The sequence below is a fragment of the Dipodomys merriami genome, unplaced genomic scaffold (genome assembly GCF_024711535.1).
Source record: "Dipodomys merriami isolate MVZ:Mamm:240054 unplaced genomic scaffold, mDipMer1.0.p SCAF_171, whole genome shotgun sequence".
NCBI classification, from domain to species: domain Eukaryota; kingdom Metazoa; phylum Chordata; class Mammalia; order Rodentia; family Heteromyidae; genus Dipodomys; species Dipodomys merriami.
Window position 1 is genome coordinate 143,223 of NW_027203060.1, and position 27,508 is coordinate 170,730.

General features: G+C 38.5%; 1 protein-coding gene across 1 annotated transcript in view; it reads right to left on the reverse strand.

Annotated features, from left to right (window-relative positions):
- Nucleotides 1-27,508, reverse strand: part of Dgkk (diacylglycerol kinase kappa) — a 118,582-nt gene that overhangs the window by 64,434 nt on the left and 26,640 nt on the right. The gene's annotated exons all lie outside the window — the stretch shown is intronic.

Sequence of the window (27,508 nt, forward strand, 5' to 3'; positions counted from 1 at the left end):
TAAAAAGCATTATTTACCCACATATAACACATTTAAAATGATCTAAGCTTCAAGTATCTTAGGATACATGGCCAAAGAACTGTGGAGAACACCTCCATTCATGGTAGAACATAAGAGGGAGAAACCTAGACATAAATATAAAAATAACACTTCTAGGACATATTTTTTCCAAAGTACCTGGGTTATATCCCTAGAATAGGGTCTTCCTATCAGCTCTTTTACAGTACCTCTTTTAAAATATTGAATGGGATTATGTCCTTTCCCTGCTTCTAATCCTCCAATAGCTTTCTAATACTTTTCGAACCAAATATAAATTCTTTACCAAGGCCTTTAGGGGACTCATGATCTTCTTAAAGAACTGGCACATTAAAAGAACTCCAAATGACACCTTCTTGTGGCATTCTTTGCATAACTCCTAGGCCACTGATTTTGAAGTTACCTGCAAAACAGACTATCCTAACGAAATATGGAATACACTTACCACTTTCACAATTGAATAAATTCTCTGTTATGTTATGGGATACAAACTAACATAGCATGGATACAATTTGGAAGAAATAATCAATCCCACCAAGTCCAAAACAAGCCTACACTAACTAGACAAAGTGCCAGATATGTAAATCTCCACATCAATTCTTTTTTTTTTTTTTTACCTGAGTTTGCCTTTATTCTTTTTGTAAATTTTATTTTCTTGTAAAGATACTGTACAGAGAGGTTACAGTTACATGAGTAAAGTGATGAGTACATTTCTTGTCAAGCATTGTTACTCCCTCCTTTGTTTTTCTCCTATCCCTCCCCTCCCCTCCCCCCCCTCCCCTCCCCCCCCTCCGCCCCCTGAAGTTGTAAAATTCATTTCCAACATAGTGTCTTGTGAACATTGTTGCAATGGGTCATCCTGTGTCTTTGTTTCAGCATTTTGTTATTCCCTTTCCCCTCCCCAAATTAGATAGATGCAAGGTACCAAAATCAAATACAGTGACAACAGGGATATACCATAAGAGGAAGAACATACAAAACAAACAAAAAAATCACATAGTACATTAAAAACAACAACAAAGAAAAACCTCTTGTGTCCATATCTTGGGGTTCATTTTGCTTAGCATCATTTTATATGGTCATATGTACATAGCTTTTGGGATTTTCTGTTCATCTGATAAGATTATCTTAGACATATACTAATTATTGCAAATAAGGGAAACCATGGGATCTATATTTCTTTGGGTCTGGCTTACTTCACTTAATATGATTTTTTTCCAAGTATTTCAATTACCTAACTAATGGGGTGGTGTTATTCTGTCTGATGGAAGCATACAAATCAATTCTTTACCATGAATTACCCCTATCATCTAAATTAGAATTCACTACTGCATGACTTCAGAAGTGTTTTGCTTGGCTTACCTAATATTTTTCAAAGATTTTAATTAGTTGATATTTTAAAGGTAGAAAATTTCATATAAAGTTTAGATTTCCTGTTTATTTAAAATATCAAAACATCCAGCAACAGTGCATTCTCATATGACAACAATGTGATTCAACTATATAGCAGTTGCTCTCTTCAGATGGAATGCCTGACTCAGTAGGCATTTGAATTTGAGACCCTGATCTAAGCAATTATTTGCCACTCCCATTGCCCCCATACAGACACACATCTATATATTCTGGTTCTCTAGCCAATTAAATAGCACTAATGGACAGAATCCCTGTATGTCAACTTATCCATCAGTTCATGACCAGTCACAATTTGCCTAAGTCTTTGTGATAACTTAGGAGAGTTTCAAGGTTATTGTTCTGCTCTCAAGGTGCAAAAGAATGGAGCTGAGGAGAGGGACAGAGAACAATAAGACCTTGAGGGAGAGCTGGGTACCTATGGCTCATACCTATAATTCTAGCTACTCAGGAGGCTAAGGTCTCAGGATCCTGGTTTGTGGTCAGACCAGGCAGGAAAGTTTGTGAGACCCCTATCTCCAATTAACCATCCAAAAGCCAGAACTGGAACTATGGCTCAAGTGGTAGAGTGCTAGGGACAGTGCCCAGGTCCTGAGTTCAAGCCCTAAGACTGGCAGGGGAAAAATAAGATCTTGGGGAAAAGGAAGACATGGCATAGAGAGTGAGAAATTGTATTTAAATGGTTGAAATTGAGGTATCAATACAAAAACAATACATCTAAGCATAATGAATACGTTTTCTTTCCTATCTCTTGCCAGGTGACCTATAGTAGACTATTTAAATGAGGGCATTATATTTTCTCTCTTCTAACTCTCTCACTTCTGCCATATTATCATCCACATTAAGTCTTTGTGATACCCAGAAGGTCATATTTACCCCATTCTGTTAAATACTTAAATTAAAAAATTTAAATGTTTCACTTCTATTATAAACTGAAGCCACACCCATTATTTCTGTCCTTTCCCTCAAATTATTCAGCTCTGTCAATAATTAAATACTTTCACAATTCTTATTTTGTCATATATGATGCATTAGTAGTATGCTTATTTTATTGTTTCTGGTTGGCTATTTGTCCCTTCTATATAGTTTCCTTTTAATGACCACATATTAATATAAAAAGTAAGAGGCCTTATTGTGATTATCAAAGCATGCATATAATATATTTTAATCATGTTCACCCTCCATTATTCTTTCCCCCTTCCCTTAGCTTTCTCTTTCTCCTTCCCAGTAATCCTCCTTTTACATTCATGACCTTGTTTTTTACCCCTAGCTTCTATAAATGAGAGAAAACGTAATACTTTTCTTTGTAGGACTGGCTTATTGCACTTAGTATGATGATCTCTAATCCTATCCATTGTCCAAAAAACTACATAATTTTATTCTTCTTTATGGCTCATAAAACCATTGTGTTTATATGCTACATTTTATTTATTCATTAATCTATTAGCAGACACTTAAGCTAGACCTATACCTTGGCTGTGAACTATAGCTTATGAACAGTGCTGGAATAAATGTAGGTACTTATAAAACCTTCCTTTGATTTTCAGTTTAAAGCCTATAACTCAGATTGACAGATATCTATAGAATTACATTCTCTTCTGAAAGATACCCTCCCTTATAGAACCTATAGAGCAGTAAGCCAAGATCTCCTATGTTGTAACCTGTGAATATGATAACCCAAGAAGACTGAGACTTTAGCTTAGGCATATCCCAAGCTCTTTCAATATATTACTATAAGGAAGAAGGAGAAAAATGATATGTTTCTTTAAGTTCCTATGTTATTTACAATTAGACCACATCTCCAGAAAACCATACATAACAAGGACTTCTCAATAACCCAGACTCCCATCCCTATGTCAGGGGACCTTAGCCAAGCTCTACAAATCAATGGATCATTACAGGTAATAAAATCTTAGAGGAGCAATTTTTCAATATATCATTATAACTAATGATAAACATGAAGTCAACTCCAATAAGAATTATATTGTGGGGCTGGGCATAATTGTACATGCTTATAATCACAACTACTTGGGTAGTGGAGGAAGAGGAGGTAGAGGGATGGAGGTCCAAAGTCCAAGCCCAGACAAGGAAAATGTGTAAGACCTTATCTGAAAAATAAAGCAAAAATACTAGGGGCACTTTCCTAGTAAGCACAAGGTCTGAATTCAGGCCCCAGTACTTCCCCTAAAAGATACATATTACAAGCTCTAGAGCAACTATCAAGAAAATAACTTTAAAACTTTGTTAAACTAGGAACCAGTAGCTCATGCCTGTTATCCTAACTCCTCAGGAGGCTGGGAGCTGAGGATCATAGTTTGAAGCTATCTGGGGCATTTTATCTCCAATTAACCACAAAATAAACTAGAAATAGAACTCTGGCTTCAGTAGTCAAGTGCTAGCCCTGAGCAGAAAAGCTCAGGGACAGCACCCAGGCCCTGAGTTCAAGCCCCAGAACTGGCACACACCACCACCACCACCACCACCACCACCACCACCACCACCACCATAACCACACCATGAAATGCCACTTATTAGAATGGCTAAAATCCAACATGTTGATAATACCAAATTCTGGCAAGGATGTAGAGCAACAAAGACAGTCATTTATTGCTGGTAGGAATGGAAAATAGTACAGCCAGTTTGGAAGACAGTTTAGCATAAAATTACCCATTGCAATCTTTGGTGTTTATCCAAATGCACTGAAAACATGTTCACACAAAAACCTGTATATAAAGTGGGTACTGGTGGTCCTAGCTACTCTAAAGAGACTAAGATCTAAGGATTTCTGTTCAAGGTCAGCCTGGGCAGGAAAGTCCAAGAGATTCTTATCCTCAATTAACCACCAAAAAGCCAGAAGTGGAGTTGTGGCTTAAGTGGTCAAGTGTTAGCCCTGAGCAGAAAAGCTCAGGGACAATGTGCAGGCCCTGAGTTCAAACCCCAGGATTGGTACAATAGAAGTTTTACTCATAATTATCTATCCAAGTGTTTCTGTGTAAAATTTGTGATTTTCCAACAGTAGTAACTTATTGAAAAATTTAAATATCTGTTTGTTTGTGTTTCCAGTACTAGGGTTTGACTCAATAGTCTCACATTTGCTAGGCACGTACTTTACCCTTGAGCTACACTCCTATTTCTTCTCAACTTTAGTTGTTTTTTTTTCAGATAGGGTTTCTTGTTTTGCCCAATTTGCATCAGACCATTGTCATCCTACCTATTTCTCCTGTGTTGGTAGGGTCCCAGATATACACTACCATGCCTGTCTTTTTGGTTGGGATGGGTTCTTGATAACTTTTGGTCTGGCCTGGTCTCAAATGGTGATCCTCTCTATCCTTGTCTCTTGAATAGCTGGGTAGTGTGTGTGTGTGTGTGTGTGTGTGTGTGTGTGTGTGTGTGTGTGTGTGTGTGTGTGTGTGTGTGTGTGTGTGTGTGTGTGTGTGTGTTTGTGTGTGTGCTGGTCCTGGGGCTTGAAATCAGGGCCTGGTCATTGTCCCTGAGCCTCTGTGCTTAAGGCTAGTACTCTACCACTTAAGGCACAGCTCCATTTCCAACTTTTTGGAGATAAGAATCTCAGGGACTTTTTTGCCTGGGCTGGCTTCAAATGGCAATCCTCAGGTCTCAGCCTCTTGAGTAGCTAGGATTAAAGGTGTGAACCACCAGAGCTTTTATCTTTTTTTTTTGTGCCAGTGCTATGGCTTGCTCAAGAATAGCATTTTACCACTTGAGCCAAAACTCCACTTCTAGATTTTTGGTTTGTAATTGGACAATACAGTCTTATTAACTTTTGCTGGGCACTGGTGGCTCACAGCTATAATCTTAGCTACTCAGGAGGCTGTGGTCTGAGGATCACAATTTGAAGCCAGTCTGGGCAGAAAAGTCTGTAAAACTCTTATCTCCAATAAACTATTCAGTAAAAGCCAGAAGTGGTGCTGTGGCTCAAGTAGTAGAGCTCTAGCCTTGAGCACCAACAGGCTAAGGGACAGTGCCAAGGTCCTGAGTTCAAGCCCCAGGACCGAGGTGTGTGTGGGGGAGGGGGGGACGAGTCTCACATACTTTGCTCTCCACGTTGGCTTTGAGATCCTCACATGTCAGCCTCCTGAATAGCTAGGATTACAGAGGTGAACCAGGCCTACTCTGGGTCCTGTTTATTTGTTTAAAGCAGCCCCAGGACACCAGTTTGAACAGGCAGAAGCTAAAAATCACTCAGTCAGTGGATTTTCTCAATCAATAAAATATATGCAGACAAAACAATCTTTACCTGCTTGAGGCTACTAAATTGAACAAGGACTTGAGAGGAAAAGTAGAAGCAAGCAAGCATACAAGCAATCAATCCATGGCTTTTTACAGATAACATTTTCCCCTTCATCACAACCAAGTAGAGTGTCTTTTCTAATTTCCAAATGTTAATTTTGAAAACTTGGGCATATTTCACTACTTTGGTCAAAGATTTTCAATTACAAAATGCTGATGGACTCTGTGCTTTCTTTCCCTATGACAAGGAAACTGGGAGTGCTTCATTAATTAATATGTACAGAACAGAGTGAACACATACCCCATCTTAGCCCCAACTAAACTTTGTCCTAAAAGACAAGGCCCCAGATAGCTAAGAATTAAAAAGTTATATAAAAACATTTTTAAAAAGGAGTTCTGTAAACAATTCTGAATACTCATAACTACAACTGAGTTCATGCTTCCCTTGAAGAAGCAACAAGCAATACTTCTTTATCTAGAGACCTAATGTTTCATGGTGAGTGAATGAGTATTCTGTTTTTCAAAAAATAAATGTTCAGGGGCTGGGAAGGTGGCTCAGTGGTAGAGTGCTTGCCTTGCATGCATGAGGCCCTGGATTCGATTCCTCAGTACCACATAAGCAGGAAAAAAAGCCAGAAGTGGTGCTGTGGCTCAAGTGGTTGAGCACTAGCCTTCAGCTGAAGAGCCCAGGGATAGCACCCAGGCCCAGATTTCAGGCCCCAGAACTGACAAAAAATATAAATGTTCAAAGCCAGGCACCAGTGCCTCATGCCTGTAAGCCTAGCTTCTCAGAAGGTTTAGATCTGAGGATGGCAGCTCAAAGCTAGCCTGGGCAGAAAAGTCCAAGAGAGGGCTGGGAAGGTGGCTCAGTGGTAGAGCTCTTGCTTGCCTTGCATGCATGAGGCCCTGGGTTCGATTCCTCAGCACCACATAAGCAGAAGAAAAAAAAAGCCAGAAGTGGCACTGTGGCTCAAGTGGCAGAGTGCTAGCCTTCAGCTGAAGAGCTGAGGGACAGCACCCAGGTCCAGAGTTCAGGCCCCACGACCGGACCCTTCCCCCTCAAAAAGAAAAGAAAAGAAAAGTCCAAGAGACTCTTATCTCCAATTAACCAGCAAAAAGTCAGAAGTGGATGTATGGCTGAAGTGATAGAGAGTACTAGCCTTGAGCGAAAAAGCCAAGTGAGAGCATGAGGCCCTGAATTCAAGCTCCAGTAATGGACCACACACAAGATTGAGTATTCAAAAAATACAGCAGTGGTCCTCACTAGACACTATGTGGAAAATGAACTATACAAATGTGGGTGGGGGGAAAGAGCAAAGGGTTCACACGACTTGTGTAACTATAACCCCTCTATATATCACCTTTATAATGACAACAAAATACAAGTTTATTAAAAATCAAATGTTTAAGACTGACAGAAAGACTAACTGGAATTCACATGTATACAGTGCCTTGTAATTAATAAAATTAATTTATTTTCATTATGAAGTCATTCTATCAGTCCCCTGAAGTAGATAGAAAAGTCATCTTCTAACTTAATTGTGTCCTATGAAACACAGGTTAAACTTTATATTTCTTTACGTGGCTTGCCCATATATTTTTATTTTAAATGAATCAACACAGAATTTGCCATTTTTCTCTCAAATAAGATAGCTCATTTTGCTTTTCACTTTTGAAACTTTTCAGCATCCTGGAGCTAAAACACTTGTCAGAAGAATATATTTCTTAAGTTAGTGTGAAAGGTAATGAAGAATGGGGAAATTTTCTGGGTGGCCATGTTAATAAGCACATAAATGTTTCACAAAATAAGACATACCTATTATCTTCTTGGTTTAAACTCCACATTCTTATGGCAAATATCAGTGATATAGCAGATAGGGAAAAGTCAGGAAAGGTTGCAGGACCCTTGTGCATATTGACACATGCTCACACCACCCACCATCTTGCACTTCTTAAACTAGAACACACTGTAGACACTGGCATCAAAACTCAAATAATACCTTGGTCTCTGCTACTAAACTCTCAAGGCCAGATATTTTTCACTGGGAGCAAGTGTTAGTACTAATGAGTCTATTGTCCAATTTCAGACACTACAGAGATCAAAAGGCTTCATTCAGATCTCAAGAATTCAAGATTCCAAAACTGGGTGTTGGTGGCTCATTCCTGTAAATCCTAGCTATTCAGGAGGCTGAGATCTAAGGATTTCAGTTCAAAGCCAGCCTAGGCAGAAAAATCTGTGAGACTCTTATCTCCAGTTAACTAGCAAAAAACCAGTAGAGGTGTGGCTCAAGTGGCACAGAGCTAGCCTTCAGCTAAAAAAGCCAAGTGAGCATGTGAAACCCCAAGTTCAAGCCCCTGTACCAGCACACACACAAAAGAAAAGAATATAAGACTCCAATTTAAACTTTGTATGCAGCCTTCATACAAAATGTCTGCCAAAATTGTAGCAGACTTACAAAAAAAAGAGCTTTGGGAAACTGTTTATACTTCATTTTCAATTTTCTTTGATAAGCCAGTCCCCAAATCCTATTATCCTAGAAACTCCCACACCTGATGCTCTCTACAACTCATAATGTATACATTATTTCACAACAGTGAAAGTAAGAATTTCCTTTAGCCCATACTATAAAAGAGGTTTTATAAAATATCTCAACAGGGTCTTTAAAACAGCCCAGTTTTCTAGATATAATTAATGTCTACCTGCTGCTTGGGAAAGAGCAAGTACCATTGCTGCCATGACCTTTTCCTATGCTCCTTCCAGCTCTCCAAAGCTTCTAACTATTTTCTGTATCTCTTTTTTCTGTGGCTTGGTGGGGTTTTGATGCATGAGGCTTCAGGGAAAACTTTACCCTTTCCTGGCTAATAGAACCCTTATGACATAGCCACCCCCACCCAAGCAAAAGTAGGCAAACATCAGGACATGCACTGCTACCTGTCAGGAGCTGGCTGTTCTTCTGTTTTACCTGCTCATGGTGCTCTTGTGAGGAAGGCTGGATCAAGATGGGGGGGATGATCACTCTTTAAATGAGAACTGGACTCCCACTATGGGCACAGCTGCAGAGGTCAGTTGGATTTTTGCCTATGGCTCCTTTGGTCCCCAAACCTAGACTATATGTTCTCTTTGCTTTGGGGGTAGGGGGATGGGAAGAAAGTCATTTCTTAACACAGGCCTGCCCAAGTTGCTTCAGAGCAACAGTGTTTGACTTAGTTAAAATGCAACTCCATGTGCTTTAGACTTTAAGAAAGGCCAGACTCTCTGCTTTACTGAAAGCTTTACATTCCCCAGGGTCAAGTTGACATGGCAAGAGTCAGACAGACTGGCTCCAGCACTTACTAACTGTGTGACCTTGGGCAAATCACTTAACCTCTCTGGGCCTCAATTTTCTTGTCTATTAAATGAAGATACCCTGAAGAGCATGTCTACCACTCTGTGAATCCTTTGTAACTTGAAGATTGTGGAGGTAGGGGATAAGGTATAGGTCCACTCATACCACTATGAGAATCATCCCTCCATGGCCAGCTAAGAGCTGCTGCAAAAGGATGAGAAATAGGATGACTTGATGTCTGGCTTCCTTAGGAGTTTCAGCACTAAGACCAGGAGAATTGCAGCAAAATAAGACCTGATGATTAGCCTAGCACTGGAAAGCCAAATCTTTCTATCTGCCAGGACTGCAGCTATAAATCCTCTTCTGCTACTTGCTGTGCTAGGAAAGGACTATAGAGGATCATCTGTGTGTCAGCTCTTTATCAGGGAAATGAAAGAAGGCCAAGGATAATGCTGTATGCATTTATTTTTTCTAGATGTGTAGAAACTGTTACCAGTTCTTCTTGTATCATCCTAAAATAATTTATACACATAAATATATAATCACATGATTAGCGACTTTCTGATTGGGTACAAGTAGAATTCAATTTAGCTATGTAAAAGAGGATCCTTTTTTTCTAGGAAAGAGTTAAAAAAATTCGCTGAAGCCTCGTGCATCAAAATTCTACACCAAGCTACAGAAGAAGAGACACATAAATCAGTATCTTGTGTATAATATTTCTTGCTTTACACATTTAATATATTATGGAGCCCTTACAATATTGGCATTGCTGAGTAGCTTCATCTCTTTTTACTGTATGGATACATAATGTCATTTGTTTAAATGGATTCCTATTAATGGGCAATCACTTCAGATCTCATTCTATTACAAACAAGACTGCTCTGACTTTTTGTACATGCATGTCATTTTTCTCTGGTGTAAGTACATTGATAAGATAAATATCAGGGGCTGATGATATTGAAAGTAGTCCACTGGGATAATAAAGCATAAACACTCATAACTTTGGGGGGAGCTAACATCTTAGAAGCAAGAAATGTAGTGAAAGGAACAGTGTGAACTAGAGGCTTAGCCTAGAAGCCCTGCCTTCTTAAATCTTTATATGCCTCTCCCTTTCCCTTTTCTATTACTGGAGTTTCCTAGGAAAGGTAAGAGCTACCAATTGCTGAGAAGGGGGAGGTAAGCTATCTGGGCCCAGGATGACAGTAGAAAGTAGAAACTTAGCTCCTGGTAATTAGCCAGCATCCAGAAAGGGAAAATAGCTCAGCTGAGCCTTCTAAGACCTATACACAAGTATGCATATTAGTATTATTTTTTCCAAATATGCAGCCTTTATTATAAAGCAAAGAGATACAAATGTTCCAGGGTAGAGTACAGTCAAAGAACCTCCGAACCAGGACAAAGTGTCAGCACAGATCGACCCATAGCGGCTCCCAACCCCACACACAGGTTGGGTCTGGCCTCCTCTTAGTCCATGTACATTTGAGGAAAACCAGGGCAGCAGGGATCTGCCCCTAAGGGGTGGCCTTCTTACCTCTTGGGGGGTAGAGTTAAGGTCAGAGCTTACAGTTCATTTTCTTGTGAGTGCTTCTAGATGCCTCTGTCCACTGTCCTGAGATGGCCTTAGCTACTGAAGAGGAAGAGGGCTGTAGGGCTGTTGGCTTTTGGAAAACCTGGAGTGTGTGCTTGTCTGTGGGGAACCTCACTTTTCCACTTTAAGTCCCAAATGAGGCTTCAACTCCAGTTTTACTAGTTTTGTTACATTACTGGCTGTGCAGCCCTGAACAAGACATTTTACTGTTACGAGTAAGTTGGCTCATGGGGACATAAACTCTGATCTACTTAGTTCAAAGTCTGTGTTATTGCCACAGAATTTCCTTTTAACTTTCTGAACAAACTTTGACCTTAGTAATTAATAAATTATTTTAGACCTCTTTACCTCATTAGAGATGTTGAAAATACAGCCTCAAATCATGGTTCCAAGCCAGCCTGAGCAGAAAAGTCTATGAAATTCTTACCTTAACTTAACCAGCAAGAAGCCAGAAGTGGAGATGTTGTTTAAGTGGTAGAGTGTCAGCTTTCAGAAAAAAAAAAAAAGCTAAGGGATAGTGGGAGGCTTTGAGTTTAAGCCCCGTAGTGGTGCAAAAAATAAAGAACGAATGAAAGAAAGAGAGAGGGGGGACAGAAAGAAAGAAAGAAAGGAAAAAAGGGAAGGAAGGAAGGAAGGAAGAGAAAGAAAGAAAGAAAGAAAGAAAGAAAGAAAGAAAGAAAGAAAGAAAGAAAGAAAGAAAGAAAGAAAGAAAGAAAGAAAGAAAGAAAGAAAGAAAGAAAACAAAAAAAAGAAGGAAGGAAAGAAGGTCTTGGGAGGGGCTGCATGTACTCAAGTCAAATAGCAAATTAGAGACAAAATTTGAACTGGGCCTTTGACCACCCTATTTAGAGGAGGCTTTTTCTTTGAAGTGATGTTGAAATATTTATTGTTGAGTAAAATCTATAAGATAGGTGGCTATATAGATATGCATTTTATACTGGTTTATACTGGTTTCTATAAAAGAAAATGCATTTTATAACAGATTAATACCTACATATCCTTTGTTTATTGTAAAGGTGATGTGGAGAGGCTTATAGTTACACAAGTCAGGTAATGAGTACATTTCTTTTTGAAGTGTTACCCCTCCCTCATTTTCTCCCTGTTTTTTCTCTGCCGACCCCTCTCTCCCTGAGTTGTACAGTTCATTTCCAACTAGTGTCTAGTGAGTATCACTGCTGTATTAGTTCACCCTTTGACAAAGGAAATTTGTTTTTGCATCATGGAAGAGTCAAAATGCCTAAGAATCAAGAAGTGTAATGAAACACTAGTGTAAGTTTAGTGGAAGACCTCTACTACAACAGTAGCAGTTTATTGTCAACTAAGTAAGGAAATTCTGTGGTCATACCAAGTCCCTAAAAGAAAAGTACCAGGATAAATTGGACTCTAGTCCTTACCTTACCTTAAGTATAAGAGAGGATACCAATTAGATTATCTAGTGCTACCAGCTTACAAAGAGTGACAGAACAATAGCTGCTTCCCACTGCCTTTCCCCACCCTTCCAGTAGCCATTAACTACCAGAGATAAAGGTTCTAACATTCTATGTAATGTTTCCCTTCTCAGGGATTTTCAACTCACTACTTCTCACTTACTTTACCAGTAAGCTACCTGTCTTCTATCTTAGCCACATACTATAGACCAGTAACTCCTGTTCTGACTCTGATGAGGTTTCTCATTAGAAGCAATGGAAGCAGCAATTTCTTCTTAAGTTTTTTGTCAATCATTCTCCTCCAAAGAAGATGATTACATCTCATCTGGCTGACAAATGCCTGTTATTTTTCTTGCTTTATATGTATTATTTTAGTTTTTGCCCAGAGGAAGTCTTATGAGGACAATTGAAAAGTTGAGAGTTAGAACAGTTAAATGACTAGTGCTAAGTTATAGCACTAGTGATTTGACCCTCAATCTGTTTGATTCTACTGCCTGTCTACCTGTCTATTAATAACAAATATCCACATGGTGGGCATCATGACACTTGGGTGTCAGATCTAACTTAGGGATAACTTCAGCTGACTTATTTTATTTTTATTATTTTTTGGGGGGGTCCGGTTGTGGGGCCTGAACTCTGGGCCTGGGCGCTGTCCCTCAGCTCTTCAGCTCAAGGCTAGCGCTCTCCCACTTGAGCCACAGCGCCACTTCTGGCTTTTTTTCTTTTTGCTTATGTGGTGCTGAGGAATCGAACCCAGGGCCTCAGGCATGCAAGGCAAGCACTCTACCACTGAGCCAACTTCCCAGCCCAGCTGACTTTTTTAATCCTAAGGGCTACTGTTGTACCTAGCAGGAAATGCCAGAGACCAGCTTATACCTGTGGATTTCCAACTAGTTTTCTTGAATTTCTTGAAGGAAATGATGTATAGAAAATAGTTTCACAAACAGGTTGAATAAAAAAAAACACAGTCCTTTTTAGTAACAATATGATATATGATACACCATGCCTAGAAACTATTAAAGCTGGAAATTTTTGTTTTCAGGGGAATTTACAAATGCTTTTAACCTAACACTAAAAAGGAAACTATTTGGCTACAGCTCCTTCAAACAGTGAAACAGTGAAGACTCAAATTTTGTGCTTTCTGTGCTCTAGTCTTGCCAATAATTGCTGTAAATGTCTCTTAGATTGTGGAGGTATTGAGTCTATATGCTTAACTATACATACTTAGGAAGTAAATATTTGTTTAGTTGGTTAAATTGCCTTATTGCCAAACTGGTCTTATGCAGCCAGCCATCTGAAGGCCCACGTAGGACCTAAGAAAACATTCACTACCAACTTCTCTAGGGATGAAGTTGTCAGATAATAGAGGATGTCAGGGTTTGGCTTTTATTTTTTTCTTAGCCTAATGGAGTAGCATTGACAAACTTGAAAACAGTAGACAGGAACTGATGCCTAACCAGTTGATTCTGCATGCTTCTTGCAGCAATTCTGATCTGGAACGATGAAATCCACAAATTCTTCACTAGTGGTTGTGTATGAAAGATTAGAATGAGGGGCGTGTGTGTGTGTGTGTGTGTGTGTGTGTGTGTGTGTGTGTGTTTGTGTGTGTGTGTGTGTGGTATGTATTTGAGATAGAAAAAAAAGAATGTTTTATCTGATCTGCCTTTCCATAGGAAGGTAAGAATATGAGTAAGTTATCAGGTAAAGCCAACTCAGAGGTAGGATTGGCTTGGGGATAGATTGAAGGAAGATTCAAGTCAACCCTGAGAGCTGTGGATAGCCTTTATGCCTTTAAGAAGGAGATAGTCCTTGCATAAGCAATATTAAATGTAGTCAGAAGCAAATAGGGAAAGGGAAGGAAGAGTTTTGATTGCAAGAAACACTAAAATCTGTCATAGAAGAAGCTGCTGTGGACCTTGGTTCCAGAGAAATTACTGGTAAGGTAACAAAGTTGGAAACCTTGCCAACTGGTAAAGGAGGCCTCCAGGTACAAGCTTCCTGGAATAGTAGTAGTAGTAGTAGTAGTAGTAGTAGTAGTAGTAGTAGTAGTAATACAAATTTCTAATTCTTAGTGAGTCCTTCACTGTGTGGGATGATCCTAACAACAACACCAAAAGGTTGTTATCATAATAACCTTATTTTGTAGTTGGAGAAATTTTATAATTATCTTGCAGAGACTAACTAATTTCTCCAAATTGAAGAGCTAAAATCCTCTTGGTCTTCACAGGACATGAATGACCTATTATTTACTCAGGATGAAAAAGTAAGGTTTAAATCACTGGTCTTATTTCAAGTTATACCCTTATCTAAGTCAATGGTAGTTATGCTTTGCTTTTGTTTTTAATAGTGAATGCTAAAGTAATTGAGATCATCACTATTTAATTTACACAGCATTTACCAGACTATAATGATCTTGAAGGTTCTCAATTGACTCTGAAGATATCTCTAAGAGATAAGCAAGATAAGCATTGCTACTGGCTCTTATTTCAGGTAAGAACACTGTTACACAGGAAGTGAGGTAAATGAGGTTCCCATAATCACTTTCTGGTAAACTAGTTCTTACTTCCTCACTTCTGGTACAGGTCTCTTTTCACAGTATCTCTACATTTTATATTATCTGTATTTGATATTATTTTAATCAGCAGTTCATAGTTCAAAGCCTGATTTCTATATTTTTGCCATCCTGCATTATAACTCTGCCATCATTGTTGACAAACAAGTATAACACTCAAAATAGATCATTGATAGGTATCTTTGGTTCATGAGGTTAATGCTATGCTGGACCAAAGGGAAATTCTTCTCTGATCTGGATACGTCCTAGTAATATTTTAAAAAAATAAACTCAGCCAGGCAACTTTTGCACAAAAGCATCCCACAAAGATCTCCTATTCACTCATCCCTTGCCCTAACCTTCCCTACTTGGCTGCTGTTTTGAAGTTTGCCCTTCCCCAAATCGGGATTTTTACTACAAATCAATTTTATACTGATTAAATCAGTCCTTCAGTACTTGATTTAAAAAAAAACCAACAAAACAAAACAAAACAAAACAACAACAACAACAAAAAACAGAGCAGCCAGGCACCGGTGGCTCATACTGCAATTTTAGCTACTCAGGATCTGAGATCTGAGGATTGAGGTTTGAAGCCAACCTGAACAGAAAAGTCGGGGACTCTTATCTCTAATAAACTACTAAGAAAAAGCCAAAAGTGGCCTGTGGCTCAAGTGGTAGAGCACTAGCCATGAGTACAAAGAGGCTCAGAGACAGCACCCAGGTCCTAAGTGCAAGCCCAGGACTGGCAAAAAAAAAAAAAAATTGAAAGCTCTGCTCTTGTAGTTGTCTTCCCCTCCCACAAACCACTTCCCACAGCTATTAATATGTCTTCCCTTAAGACCTACAACTACCCTTGTATGCTTTAGGGACCTGCATTTATTTACTTCCTTGTTGAAATACCATCCAGATCAGTATTCTTTTTCTGCATCTCCCTGCTGGCAAACACCTGGTAAAATCACACATTCTACTCTACTCAAGCCAGGCTATATGTAAGGGATTAAGGCTTCTCAACTCCTAAATGGCCACTGCTTATATTAATTAAATTCTAACACCCACTGGCCAGCCTTTAGAGCAAGCTGGCTGTTACTATGAGGATTTTGTGCTGATTGACTCTTGATAGCCTATGCAAAAAGGATGGAGAGAAAAGTACAAATTGACTAAAAGAGGAAATGGGGAAAGAAAGAGAGAGAAAGATCAGTGGTATTATAACTCAATCTGGAATGGGGAAGAAGAGGAATAAAAAGAAATCAGAATATTAAATTGGAGAGCTGGGCAAACACTCACAGTCTTATAGATCTTATAGATATCAAGAGATGCTCACATCTCCGCCAATGACGCATAGGATTCCCACAGGTCCTGGAACAATCTCAGAACTACCTTGTAGTAGGCTCTGAGATTATATACCCTAATCAGAGTGTGCTGTTCCCTGTTCAAAGTTGTTAGGGAAAAAGCAGCAGTGACTAAAATGGGAAGAGAATTGTTATCAGCTGCAATCTGAGGAACAGCTAGTCTTGAATTGCACAAAAAATAAACAGTGGGCAAATTTGTCCTGGGGGAGGGGAAAAGGAGGGGAGAAGGAACTGTCCTTTAATTGGAAACAGGTCCTTACAGGGCTTAAGAAAGGAAAAGATCAGGAGAAAATCCAGTTTGAAACAAACTCACTAATGGCAAATTGAAGCATAGAGAAATAGAGACTCAGTTATCCCCCTCTTACCCTTTCTGTCTCTATATACAAATTATTGAAGTAACATTCTCATCAGACTAGCATCTGATACCCACACCTTTTCTGAAACATCCTGCTAAGATTTTGTGTAGATTAGTGCTAATACAAAAATATTGCAAGGAAGGAGTACAGTATCTCCCTCCTACCATAAAGCACTGAAGTTCAGAATGATGACCCAGTTCTCAAAAATGATACATAGTTCCAAATAGCCATGAGTTTAAACTTGTGTTTCTGATTCCAAAGCCTGATTTTTATTTATTACACGATATATACTATATAAACTGCCTCTGTATCTTGGAAATAAAGATTGGTTTTAGGTGAGAGAGAGAGAGTGGATAGTCTGAACACCCATAAGAGATGAGAATGAGCCCATTTGTGAGTTTCAATGCAGCATTTGTATACAAGTACAATATGGACAGCAATAAGGCACCTGGGAAATATGAGGGTCTAATGGGCTCTGGATTCCATGGAGTTTGACCCTCAGTAGTAAGATGCATATAAACAAGTCACATCACTTCCCAAGTTGCTATCTCCTTGCAAGGAATTGTGGATAAGGATAAAATCATCAATGGAAGGTAAGACATAAGGGGGGGGAGGGGGGTGAAGGATTCTAATGATATCATTCAGGTCTTTTGACATAAAGTAGCTTTCTTCTGAGGTTTAGATTGCATGTATAGCTCTTGGGCATAGAAATAGGAATTTTTTCTTTTTTTTTCTTTTTTTTCTTTTTTCTTTGGGGGGGGGGGGTCCGGTCGTGGGGCCTGAACTCTGGGCCTGGGCGCTGTCCCTCAGCTCTTCAGCTCAAGGCTAGCGCTCTACCACTTGAGCCACAGCGCCACTTCCGGCTTTTTTTCTTTTTGCTTATATGGTGCTGGGGAATTGAACCCAGGGCCTCATGCATGCAAGGCAAGCACTCTACCACTGAGCCACCTTCCCAGCCCAAAATAGGAATTTTTTCAAAGCAGAGAAAAACCTCAGCAGAAAATTCTCTTGGTAAATTACAGTATGTGTCATAGCTGTACCTAACAGGCACACTACTCACAATGCCACAACTTAGCCATAGCAAATGCTAGATAGATGTTTATAGAGTGCAAATCAATGGTGAAAACTCATACCTAGGGAAGACAAGGAGAAAGGGCATTCTCAAATGTTCAGGAATCCAGCACTTACCAATTAATTTCTAAAACTTAATTGTTCTTACAGAAAACTTGCACATTCTTATATATCCTACAACTTCTATTTAAGCCAAATCCAATTTTGTAAGATTAAAAGGAATGCAGTGTTTTTGGACTTAAGCAAAACTTGAAAATCAGCTCCATTACTTACAGTACTAATTGTAATTAATTGTATTTGGAAGTCATTTGATATACAAACATTAGAATTTTTATCTGAAAAAAGTACATATAGTGACATTCAACTCTAATAAGGACCAAGATAAGGGATGGAAGTACCTATTGTGAGGTAGAAATGTAATACATATTTTTTTCTTCCTTTTTGTAGATACAGAAGTCATACTTTTTGGGCCAGTAAATTTGAACACAAGGCTTCTCAAATGTGCATATTTTTTGTTGTTTTGGGGATTTTTTGGTCATTCATGGGGCCTGAACTCTGGGCCTGTGTGCTGTCCCTCAGCTCTTCAGCTCAAGGGTAGCACTCTACCACTTGAGCCATAGCACCACTTCCATGTTTTTCTGCTTATGTGGTGCTGAGGAATCAAACCCAGGGCCTCATGCATGCAAGGCATACACTCTACCACTGAGTCACCTTCACAGCCCAAATGTGCACATTTTAAACAAGATTTGGTAGCTTCATTTGAAATCAATGTTTGCCTCAAGTTTGGGAGCATAATTTACATATAATAGTCCAAGCTGAAGGAAGTCTTTGCTAATACAGATAAGGGTGCTTTCACTCTTTGTGAATTAGTCCATGAACATGAGTATTATTTTCTTCCCATGAGCAATAAAGTCAGGATCACTGGGAAAGGAAACAAAGCCTATAAATAGAAAATCAAATCAAGTCTTCAGAGGAATTTGTGACTATGTCCCTATAAAGACCCCCATTGCGCTGGGATATATGAGTTCCTGAGAAAAAGCAGAACCTAGAACATCAGAAGGACTTCTGTCATAAGTATGAAGATTTAGGGTAAGTTCAAAATAAAATTATATTTAAGCCTGGAAACTTAGAAACTTAGAGACACTAGAAACTTAGAACAAGTGGTGATAAGCACAGTTAGTTAACACAAGTGCTTGTATCTCTTTAAACTTAGCATGTAGAATTTTCAAATCTAATATGCTTTAATGTTTATATTGAAACAAAAAGACAATTAATTTTCAAAGCCCAGAAAGGTTGACTGAGTTGAAAATATTCTTCTTTGTTGTATTACTTTACTCAAGCTTTGGGAAACATAGTTTCAAAGGGTAATATAGTATGTCATAACTAAAGTACCATCATTTACCTGTTAATAATTTCTTCTCCTCATGTGATATTCTAATTCTGGGCCAAATACCTAGGAGGAAACCACTACCTTTAAAGACTAACCTTGAAAACTTAATACCAGTTAAATAAAGAAAGAGTAAATATCACGAGTTCAATTTTCCACATGACACATGACTTTAAGGAGCAAGCAGGGTTTTATCTATGACTTTACTGCCTAGCATTTAGAAGTCTACAACTATGTACTAATGTTTTTGACATATACAAAGACAAAATATTGTTCTTGTCATTCAAATACTTTGGGATCTTAAGAGAAGTCAAAATGTACATTTCTACAATGAAAGCTAGCAAGTGCATCTTATTTTATCTTTATAATTTTGAAAAGCTTAAAAGGGTTGGAGTAGACTACATGATCAAATATCCTTCTCATTGCTCGTATGTATACGGGATGACTGTGAACTTAAGCCATCTCAAGTAGCTGTTCTTTTCTTTCTTAAAGATTTCTCTTCCTCTAATCCTTGATATAGAGAAACTAAGTGTTTATTCATTCTACTTAGTTTTTATTTCAACTGAAGATTTGCTATAAAAACATGAGACCAATGGAAAACAAAGGATATTTTTTTGCCAGTCTTGGGGCTTGAACTCAGGACCTGGCACTGTCCTTGAGCTTCTTTTGCTCAAGGCTAGCACTCTACCACTTGAGCCACAGTGACAATTCTGGCCTTTTCTGTTTATGTGGCACTGAGTAATCGAACCCAGGGCCTCATGCCTGCCAGGCAAACACTCTACTACTAAGCACATTCCCAGACCCCAAGAATATTTTTAATGCAGAGCTAATGTAGATTAAGCATAGCTCAGGCAGATAAATTCTCTCTGGTTATTACAGAGAAATTAGGTATAAGGGAACTCCCAGTGGTTTTCCAGATGAGAAAAACTTTCATCTTAGTGTTTCCAACTTGATGTTTGCTTTTTAAATTTTGGTCCAGATATTTCTTACCTGGAGATATGGCCAGACTCTGTTCCAGGCTAATCATGACTCACTAAACTATATTTACTCAGAAGTAGCATCTTACATAATAAAAATGCCAAGGGAAAAGTGAACTGAAAACTTCAAATAAGTATGAAAGGGAACAGTCTTTCTTACCTCAAAATGTCTGAAGTACATAAACATACTATCTTTTCATTCAAGGACTCTGAAGGATCTTGGGTTCCCTTAGGTCTATTTCAGTTATTTAATTGAGTCCTACATGTACGTGGCCTCCAAATAGCATGTTTTGAGCTAAGTGGATGTGCTGATTGATGGCTTTAAACTAGGGTATTTGAATGAGAGAAGATGTTCTGTATGGAGTAGATAGTAGCATCAAAGACAGAAGCCATAGAAGGAAAATTGTCAGTGAAGAGATAACAGGAAAGCAAAATTCAATGTATAAAACCTTTTACTGGATGGAAAATGCATATCAAGCACACAGTTGTCATGAAACTTAAAATGTTTTATACACTCTGCCTGATTTGTCCTTTCCACATCCTACAAAGACAATTGAGGAAGTAGGTTATCACTTTTATTATAACTCATTGCCTCAATAGATAGTTTATAGTGTGGAAAATGTTATATTTTCTCAATAACATCTGTTTCAAAGAAAGTGAAATGTATTAAAGGCAAAGTTCATTTTGTATTATCACCTTATCACTGTATATGTGTATGTGTGTATATATATATATGTATATATGTATGTATGTATATATATATGTATGTATGTATATATATATATATATATATATATATATATATATATATGTTGTGTGTGTGTTTATAAAACTGGATTTTATGGCTGAAGGTCCAAAATCCAGGAGGTCTGTAAATCAGGTCTGGCCACTTGTTCTATACACTAAATAAAGAGATAATGATGGTGAAGGGCAGAGAAAGGAGATTTATTAGGTAGCAAGGGCAGCCACAGGAAGAAAACACTTCAACCCATGTTCAACTATCTTTGGGGTATGATATGAGCTATAAGTTTAAGTAGACAAAGAACTATTTCGGAGACAGAAGGAGAGAGGTATGCATAAATAGTCTCAGTCACACAGTTATGTTTTAGTGGTTATAGGTGGTCATGGCAAGTGTTTTGACAACCCCATTGTCTCAGGATTGGTGAGTCACTGGTAGCTGGCAAATGATTTGGTCTCTAGTCTGCTCATTCCTGAGTTCCAAGATGGCTGTAAAGTGACTACAGAAGAAAATGACTCAGGGCAAAAGATACATGTATAAAATGTAAGCGAGAATGCCTAGCTTTTATCTTGCTTTTAGTTAATTTGTGAGCCTAAGTAAGGAGTTAGTGCTTTTCAGCAAAACTAGCTTTTAAGCACACAGGTGTTTCTCTCTCTCTCTCTCTCTCTCTCTCTCTCTCTCTCTCTCTCTCTCTCTCTCTCTCTCACACACACACACACACACACACACACACACACACGCACACACACACACACACACGCACACACACACGCACACACACGCATACACATACACACACACAAACATGTAAACCTTTTAGTAAATTAGAATAAATAAGTAAAAATGATGCCATTTGCTGTGCAAAATGCTTACTATACCAAAGGATCTTAAGAAATTCCATTGATAAAATCCTTTATTATTTCCTTAAGTTCTATATTCCAATGCAAACTATAGCTCCCACAGAGGTTTTTGAATCAGAATGCTCAATTCCCCAAGGTAAAAGTCACAAGACTATTTCCTCATAAATAAATCATAACTATATAGAGCAACTAAAAGCTAAGAAATATGTGTGATGCTCATCTTTTTCAAGCCTCAACAGGTGTTCTATTACATTGCGTCTAAGATATACTGCTGTTTTCGGAATGGAATATGTCATCAATCAGGGACACACACCCTTATTTAAGGGAAACTATAAAACACATTCTAAAAGTCAAATACACTTTCATTAGTCATACCCCAATGGAGAACTGATTGTTATAAAATCTTAACCAAACAACCCTATTAAGATTTTCCATTCAGCAAATCCTTTGTACAACTACTTAAAGATAATAAAATATTTAACAAATATTTTACTTGTTAAATAAAAGATTCAATTTAACAATGAAACTGTAAAACTCTGGGATCATCCAAGTCTAGTATCTATTCTCTTTATTAAGAAAAAAATGACCCTGCTTCAGGACATGTGATCAGCAAGACAAGTGTGAAGCAACTCTTTTTACTTCTATTTCAAGAGAATTAGCTGGTGCTAATTAGCCAGGTAGGCTCATGTCTATAATCCTAGCTACTCAGGATGCTGAGATCATGAGGACTGATATTTGAAGTCAGTTCAGGCAGAAAAGACTCCATGTGCTCAAGGCTGGTCCTATACCACTGGAGGCACAGCTCCACTTCTGGCTTTTGGGTGGTTAATTAAAGATAGGAGTTTCATGAACTTTCCTCCTCAGGCTAGCTTCAAACTGTAATCCTCAGATCTTAGCTTCTTAAGTAGCTAGGCGTGAGTCACCAGTGCCAGCAAGCTTTTGCTCTTTAAAATTTGATTTTTAGTCCCTTTTATTAAAAATTGTAAGCATATACTAATAGTACAGATGAATAAGCATAAATGTATTTCCATACATACACACTGTGCACACTGATCAAATACAGCCTCACTTTATCTGCTTATCCTATCCCTTTTCCTTTTTCCAACCTTGAATAATTCTAATAATTACTATTCAACTTTTAGGTCATCAGAATTTCATGAATTTTAGATTTTTTTTATAGATTATAGATAAAGGTTCTTTTTTGTATATGTGATTTAAACATATTTTCTTTTAGCTTGTAATTTGTGTTTTCATCCCCTTAGCAAGACCTTTTCCCCAAAAGACTTTTAAATTTATCAATTTTTTTCTTTTGTAGATCACACTTTTAGTAGCACCTTATTATGTGCTGGCTATACCTTTAGAGAAATATTCCCTGAGAGTTTTTTTCTGCTGTTTTCCAAGCCTTTTGAGATTTTATGTGTGTGTGTGCACATATACGCCAGCATGTATGTGAACACATGCCCTTATTTCTTGTGCATAATTGCTAATACACATATACTTTGTACATATAGAATCCATAGAACCATAGCTTCTAGAACTGAACATAATACTTCAACATATAATTTCTATTTAGTCATGGTCGCTCTCGCCTATAAACGTAGCTATTGGGAAACAGATTGGAATGGAAGTTTGAGGTCAGCCTGTCAAAAAAGTTGGCAAGACTCCATCTTAATCAAGATACTACTTGGTATAGTGTCATATGCCTGTCATCCCAGTTATGCTGACAGCCTACTATAGGATCACAGTTCAGGCCAGCCTTAGCATAAAGTGAGATCCTATTCTTAAAATAATGAAGGCAAAAATGACTAGAGCTGAGTGGTAGAGTGCCTGCCTACCAAGTGTAAGGCTCTAAGTTCAAATTTCAGTATATTATCTAGTTTACAATGTCTGATGTGAGCAAGAGAAAAATGGCTCATAAAGTTACAAATATAACTGCCCTCTACATAGGTAAAAGAAATAAGGAAGCCTATTACACACACAAACAATGCAACATAAATTTATGAGATCTTACCTTGGAAAATATGGGGCCATACACAAGCAAAACAAACAAACAAGAAATCTTTTGTCTAAAACTAAAGATCGCTTTACTTCTAGTAGAAACAGTATATACTTTACAGTAATTGAGCCCTGAGGCTGACATATAACAAATTCTTGAGAAAGTTACTTTACTAAGACACAGACATGAATCAAAATTTAGTAAATTAGAGCTCACAACAAAATACTGGTTTTAGTTGTTTTGTACAAGAACAATCAGATTCAACAGTTTACATTGTAAGCTGCTGTCTACTTGTCCTTACCAGCCAATTTTTTTTGTACTAGTACTGCGGCTTGAACTCAGGGTCTAGACACTGTCTTTTAGCTTTTTCACTCACAGCTAGGGTTCTACCACTTGAGCCACAGCACCACTTCCAGCTTTTTTCTTTTTGCTTATGTGGTGCTGAGGAATCGAACCTAGGGCCTTGGGCATGCAAGGCAAGCGCTCTACCACTGAGCCACCTTCCCAGCCCCTCCACTTCCAGCATTTTATTGGTTATTTGGAGTTAAGAGTCTCATAGAATTTTCTGTCTAGGCTGGCTTTGAATTGTGATTATCAGATCTCAGCTTCTTGAGTAGCTAGGATTATAGGCATGATCCACTAGATCTTGGCCAATCAGTCAGCTCTTGAAACCCTACTTGGACCAAAGTAGGACTAGATTTCTGAGGTATCTCATGATTTCTACTAATACTTAACTGTTGATTCCTGTTATTTTCATAATAGTTTCTTGTGTTTGGGGGAGACATAAAGTCAAAGTGACTTGGTTGGATTCCCAGTGGGAAATTCTCTCAGGAATGGGGTACAACAGCCCAAAACTTTTCTGAACTCTTTTTGAAAAAACTTCTGGACATAAATGCTGCTTTCTTTCAAATGAGTATCATCTAACAAGTTAAACATTCGATATACTATTGTTACTCCAATTCACATTCAGATAACTGTGGTGAAAGTTTATTTGGGCTCCTTATGCAAACATATCAGCAAAGATCTTTTAACCCTTTGGTAAGTACAAATTAAGAAGGTTTCCAACCACAGGGTTGGCTCAAATTCAAGAGCCATTTATGTGGTATTTCCCAACATTAAAGAGAAACTAGGCATCTGACAGGGGCTATAACATCCTTTGTTCATAGAAGGGGTGTTTTTAACCTTTTGTGAACCTTTCTCTCCTCTTTCTTTCCCATCTCTAGGACCTCTATCTTGCAGGTTCTGGTCCCAATATCTTTTACCTAGATCCCAAACAGCTGATTTTAAATTGGGTTATTTAATTTGGGGGGAGTTCTCCAAAAGGCTCTTATTTGATATGGACCTTTTGGGAATCAGCCTAGTCTGCATAGGGACATCTGGAGGTACGAAATGCTTTCTAAGCAAATTGCTCCATTAATTCTCCTGAGAACGCCCATCATAGGACTCGACAAAAAATAAAAATAAAAATAATATATATAAACTATGTAAACTAGTAAATATATATTTATATATTCCTACAAAGAAATACTAACTCATACTGGCAGGAATAGAAACATACTTATATTAGCAGGGATAAATTTATATGAATATACATAAGTATACAGAAAGGCACAAATTGACTCAGTGCATGGATGGAGGTGAAGTAGCAGGTGACAAGCTTAAAAATAGATTTTCTTGTCCTTTTGTGAGCCTGTAAAAGTCTCCATTAACTATCAAGAGCTCACCACGAGTATTAGATAACCAACATTCCTTAACAGTGGTGACTCAGAAGATCAGGTGCAAGTTATGAGTCATGGTTCAAGGTGTCCCAATAGTGACCCAACAAGTTTCATTCCACAAAAGCTAAAGACTTCCTGACCTGGAACTCCCCCTGCAGGATTACCTGGGAATAATCACTTTTACTGTCCCAGAGGGATTACAGAGACCTGTGGAGGATTAGACAAAATACTTGTCAGTATATAAGAATGAACTAAGAGTCATCTGTCTATCTATCTATCTATCTATCTATCTATCTATCTATCTATCTATCTATCTATCTATCTATCTATCTATCTATCTATCTATCTATATTGTGTGTATGAGTCCCAGCACTGGGGCTTGAACTCAGGACCTCAGGCTCCCTTAACTATTTTGCTTAAGGCTGGCACTCTATCACCTGAACCACACCTTCTCACTTCCAGCATTTTGCTTGTTAATCGGAGGTGAGTCTCATGAATTTTTCTTGATACGAAGATCTCAGCCTCCTGAGTAGCTAGGATTACAGGTGTGTGCCACTGGTTACTGGCGTAAGTGGCTTTTTTTGGTTTTGTTTTTGTTTTTGCTGGTCGTGGGGCCTGAACTCTGGGTCTGGGCACTGTCCCTCAGCTCTTCAGCTCAAGGCTAGTACTGTACCACTTGAGCTACAGCGCCACTTCTGGCTTTTTCTGCTTATGTGGTGCTGAGGAATCAAACCCAGGGCCTCATGCATGCAAGAGAAGCATTCTATCACTGAGCTACCTTCCCAGCCCCATAAGTGGCATCTTTACCTATAGTTAGTATTTAAGCTTTTTTCTTCTGGATGAGGGATTGTAAAGCAGAACTCATTGTTGTCAGCCTCTGTAGTCTGCTCAAAGCAGTTTTATTTCTCGCAAACATTACCAGTGTTTTTTATCACTATACTGATACTCTTGGGCAAGAACTCCAAGCAAGCTCTTAAACAGGAATTATATGACAAAGCATGTGGTGACACACAAAAACCCCAAGGACTATGTGTCCCTCCTCAGGGAATGGGCAGAGAGAAATAAGTAACAGCCTCTGAGACATTACCCACTTGAAGCCTCCTGTCTTCCCCTACTCCTCCCACTTTGTTATTCCTCAAGTACAAGCTGACAAGGACCCTCTCAGGTGTAATGACATAGCCAAATGTCCCATCAATAGCCATTTCTCAAATGATGTATCTGCTAAAACAGAGTTAAACAGCAATAGGACTAGAAGACACTGAGGAAAGAGAAGACACTTTGATTATTTGTTTATTGTTCTCTATGTCCAGAGTTAGAAAGAAGTTATATGCCAGAGAACAGAAAGTTTATGCTGCCTCTGAGCAGAGTATAGTGGGTTCAGAGCAAAGTAGAGTGGGTCCTGGTCCTAATTACCAGACTCCCTAGAAAAAATAACACATTCTGGCTGTAAGAGTTGAGGAAGCTTACAACCACTCATCCCTGTACTGTTCTTTACACAACTGGTATGATGTGTTCATAGCTTCTACAACTGAGTTGAAGCTTTCATGGATGACTTCTCCAGCTATATTGATTAATTTTAATATGTATGAGAGTGTGTGTACGTGTGTGTGTGTGTGTGTGTGTGTGTGTGTGTGTGTGTATGTGTGTAGCTAGCACTCTTATCACTTGATCCATAGTTCCATTTCTGGTTTTTTTGGTGATTAATTTGAGATAAGAGTCTCATGGATTTTCCTGCCCAGGCTTGCTTTGAACTACAATCCCAAGATCTCAGCCTCCTGAGTAGCTAGGATTATAGGCGTGGGCCACCTGCACCCAGGAATTTTATTAGTTAATTGTACAAAGGATTTTTACTGTGATCTTTTCATACATGTATATAATATAGTTCAATAAAATTCACCCCTTCGCTGGGCACTGGTGGGTCATGCCTGTAATCCTAGCTACTCAGGAGGCCAAGATCTGAGGATCGCAGTTCAAAGCCAGCCCGGGAAGGAAAGCCCAATAAAAACCACTATAAAACAGGAAGTGGTTCTGTGGCTCAAGTGGTAGAGCGCCCACCTTGAGCTGAAGAGTGCAAGGACAGTGCCCAAGCCCAGAGTTCAAGCCCCACAACGACCAAAACAAATTTTTTTTCACCCCTTCTACTACTCTTTCTTAATCCACTTCCCTTCCGCTCCTCTTTTAAATGCTTTATAGGGCTTAGTTGTGCTATTTTCATGCATACATTTACTGTACTTTGATCATGTTTACATGTCTCCTTTTCTTTTTCCTCTTCCCACTATTGTCCCCCATAAACAGTTGCCTTTTTACAATGTTGCCATATTTTTTAGGCCTAGATTCTGCATAAGCAAAAACACAATCTTTGTCTTTCTGAACTTGGTTTATCTTGGTCTACATGATGATCTCCAATTCCATCTATTTTCCTGCAAATGGCATGATTTTATTCTTCTTTACAGTCCCAATGCTTTAACT